The sequence below is a fragment of the Diachasma alloeum genome, unplaced genomic scaffold (genome assembly GCF_001412515.2).
Source record: "Diachasma alloeum isolate Michigan unplaced genomic scaffold, Dall2.0 Dall_scaffold_00405, whole genome shotgun sequence".
NCBI classification, from domain to species: Eukaryota; Metazoa; Arthropoda; class Insecta; order Hymenoptera; family Braconidae; genus Diachasma; species Diachasma alloeum.
In genome coordinates this window covers 147373-151707 of record NW_021680544.1, presented here as the reverse complement: position 1 = coordinate 151707, position 4335 = coordinate 147373, and positions in this window count along the sequence as shown.

Genomic DNA, 4335 nt, shown 5'->3' with positions numbered 1-4335 from the left:
TATTAATAAAAATGAAAATAGAAAATTATTTAATAATAATTAAGTAATTAATCTATTTACGTCGTTCTCTTTCCGTTTTAAACAAAAGGTAAATTATTTGAGTTTGAATTATTCGCAATTCAAACTCAATCATTTATTAATTTGAAAGAGACTTATTTCTCTGTCTTTAAATATTCAAATTCTGAAATAATTTAATTATACTAAAAATAGACTTGAGAGCCATAAGTATAAATAATTTCCGGAATACTTGAATTTTGTATTTTAAAGAAATGAATCTAAAATGAATTGAACTGAATTCAATCAATAGGATTATTGAAAATCAAAATATAATCAAACTTGAATAATAATTCATTTGAATTTAATTGAAAATAGTTGTAGAGAGAAATAATTGAATTGAGTTCATTTGATAAAATTAGAGAACAGTTGATTTGAATTATCATTTGAGTTACGATAATTTCAGAAACCTCCGGTTTAAATTATCGTAACGAAAAGATTTTTAGATCAAAATGATCGTCTATAAATTCTGAGTTTATTAAACTGAAATTTGTTAATAACAAACAATATTTTTTTTTAAAACATCGAAAATTGTCAAAAGGAGATTTATTACTTCCTGTCGCCAGGAGAAACTCAAATATCCCCTTGTAAAATTTTCGGAACGAGAGTTTCGAATTTTAAGTTTATGAGGGTCTGAGCCTTGAAAATGAACAGACCCTACGCTAAGAAGGGAAAATTCCCCGATTCCCAAATGCACTTGCCCACCCGACGCGTCACGGAAACGTCGGAGGACAATAGAGATAGAGAGAGATAGGCTGGGCGTACACTTGGAGAGTATTTGGCGCGACAAGAGCATGACCCATGTCTATCACTTTACGACCGGATTTTCGAAGACAATTTAGTTTTGAAAATGTTTCCCGACAATTCACGATTTGCAGCTGGCCCTTGGCCTTCAAAAATAAAAAAAAATTCAACGCGAGAGAGAATTTTAACTTCCAACGGTTTTCCGTTGGGAAATAATTTTTTGTTAATTTAAAAGGAATTTACTGTTAAATTGTATTTTCGACGGATGTCGCACTACTAATTCGAAAAACTCTAAAACGTACAAAAAAAAGGGAGAAAACTAGATTTTTGGGGAAAGGTAACGGTCCTTGGTTCGCTCAGTGTGCTAGGTTGTGGAGAGAAGGGTGGATTTCAAGTGGAAACGGGTTAATGGGGCAGTCAAAACTATAAAACAGCAAAAAAAAGAAGGAGATCGACATTATCCTTACTGGTTTCACTATTGAAATTTAAGAATCACCAATTTTACAAAAAAAAAGACATTTCAATTCTCTCAAAAAAATATAAAAAAAGAAAAATCCACAATTAATCCCTAACAATACTGACAATAATAATAATCATAATATTAATTCCGCACTCTGATAGAAAATAGTCTGATCTGACGAAAAATATTCGAAGAAATTAATATCGTCGATAAATACCTCAAATATGCCGAAATAAACATTTAGGGAGAGTAGAAATACACGCTAACCCCTAAATACTCGAGAGTTCCGAGAATTGGGGGGAAAGGTATGTGAGCGACAATGAGAGCCAGAGAGAGGAAACCGTATTCATCCATCGATTTTTTATACCAGCCAAAACGGGCTGAAATTCCGCAAAACTCAACTTGCCATAACTCGAAAATGGCAGAGTCAAAAATTACGAACCCTGAGACAAAATGTCCGGGAGAGTCTACCGAAGACAACAATATCCAAAAAATAATTTTCCCTAAACAATTAGCCGCCTCAGGTTAGTTAATCCCCGAGCGGAATTCTAAACGCTAAAAATGCTCGCGTGAAGCGAGAAGAGCCACGAGTAAACGTGGATGGGTATCTGCGGGGTGTCGAGAGGGGGAAGGGGGGGGGGAATTCTCCCTCGAGAAACACACGGTGTCCACGCCAGCGAGAATGGGCTGGAAATTCATAAAAACCAAAAATGGAATATCCGGAAATCGGCAGAGCGAATTTTCGGAAACCCTGAGATGAATTACTCAGGCCAGCCCCCCGAACACATTGATCCACAAACCATAATTTTAATTAACTATCTACACGGACCAACTCAATTTAAACACCAGTGGAAAATTTCTTACTTGCGAAAACCCACGTGCAACGGGAATAGACGCGCTCTAACAATTCAATGTGATTAATTATCCCCTCCGGAGAGGTTTTTCTTCGATAGATTCTCGTAAAAGATCTTTAACAAACATAATAAGCCGATGCACAGTGTGATCGGAACCGGGTTTGAGCCGGAAATAACCCCAAAAAAAGGGGAGAAATTCCCTTGAATAACCCACCAAAAATCACGAAAACCACCCAATCATGAGTGAAAGGGGGGGATCGGCACCTCACAATTGAATTATTCATCACAATCACCGTTTTAACGGAATGAAATGCGACATACGGGGCGGAAGATCCTGTAGTCGAATAACTAACAGCCGAAATGAATTCGGAAAAATAAATAAACCGAACTAAAAACTCACTTTGGGTTGTTCTTCGCCATCGTGTAGATAATATGATCCAAGTATAGGCACTATAATCCTAAGATAGGCACTGTACTGGCACTAGTTCCGGTGAGGTCAAGGGCCAACGCCGAACTGCCGAACTCACGAAAGTCTCAAGATACCTCAGAGCGCGGAATTTACCGCTCAATCAACCGAATTTTGAATGGTGCGGATACGCCCCTCGAAGGTGCGAATCTAACGACAATTAATCGTGACTCTCACGACCTGGCGCGATTATTCAAATCTCATCTAACTCTTTTCTAATCACTTGTTATTACTCCACTATTAATTCATTCTCAACTCATTTTTCTCATCGAAACCCAAAGGCAACCTGGCGATTCGTTGGAGACGACGGTTGCACTTGCTCCAAATGACTTTCCACCCAAAACAAAAAATCTAACCAATTAACCCCTGAAAATCCGACGAAATTGGAGTGCCGGCATTTCAGCCGGACGTAATCGATTACCCGCAAGATTAACAATAGGGTGAACCCCATAAAAAGAACCGGATGGCTCTATAATTTTGCCCCTTCTTCACGATAATTTTTCTGGGCCCTCAAAGACGCGTAATTACTAGTCTATATCAATAAACGGAACCGATAACTCTAACCGGAAAAAAGCCACTCGGAAGTGGATAAGGGACTCTCACTCTCTCGCTCTAGGATTCTTACTCACGGATTTTAATTCAACGTTGTAGGAGTCTCGCTGTTTCCAGATCGTTTTTAGTGTTCCTAACGAACATCCCCACATGTTCGTTACACCATAAAAAAAATATTGTTTTTTATTAATAAATTTTAGTCCAACTTTTCCGAAATTTTCAGACGATCATTTTGACCTAAAAATCTTTTCGCTACGATAATTCAAACCAAAGGTTTCTGAATTGTCGTAACTTGAAGGAGTTCATCTCCATTGTAATGCAAACCAATTATTCTCAACTTTACCAATTGAACTCAATTCAATTATTCCCTTCAAATTATTTTCAATTGAATTCCAATGAATTATTATTCAACTTTATCTCTATTTTAATTTCACGTAGAATAATGTTAAATTTTCTGGAAACCACAATTCCCATAGAAATTTTGCAAAAAATAAACAAATAAAAATCAAAGCCAAGTCAAGAAATGTCCAATGGATCATGGAATGTGCTATCAGATTATTATGGGGAGGAGAACTCCGAACAGAAGGATTTAAAAAAAAATCTTCATAAAATAAAAAATTCAATGGAGACAGGATTCAAAGTTCTTGGCGCGGAGTTTTCCAACTCATTGTCTCGTATCAATCTGTATCTTCTGATCCGCGCCAAGAACTTTGAATCCTGTCTCCATTGAATTTTTTATTTTATGAAGATTTTTTTTTAAATCCTTCTGTTCGGAGTTCTCCTCCCCATAATAATCTGATAGCACATTCCATGATCCATTGGACATTTCTTGACTTGGCTTTGATTTTTATTTGTTTATTTTTTGCAAAATTTCTATGGGAATTGTGGTTTCCAGAAAAAAATGTTTCTTCTTTCCAGAAACGACCCCACAAAACTTTTTCTTGGCGCAGTTTTTTTGCAAAAACATTTGTTTTTGTTTTTTTGGGAGATTTCAGTCATTTTTCCAAAACGAGCACACGATCATTTTCGTATGAATCGAATTGATTTTTTTCCGCGCAACAGAAACTATTTTCAATCACTTCTGCTCTAAGAAAAAAAGGTATTTCTTTCCTACATTTATTTATAATTCATGCTCCGATTCGATTTGAGAATTTCATGAGAAAATCAAACGTTCAAATTACCCGCGTAACATAACCTCAGACATA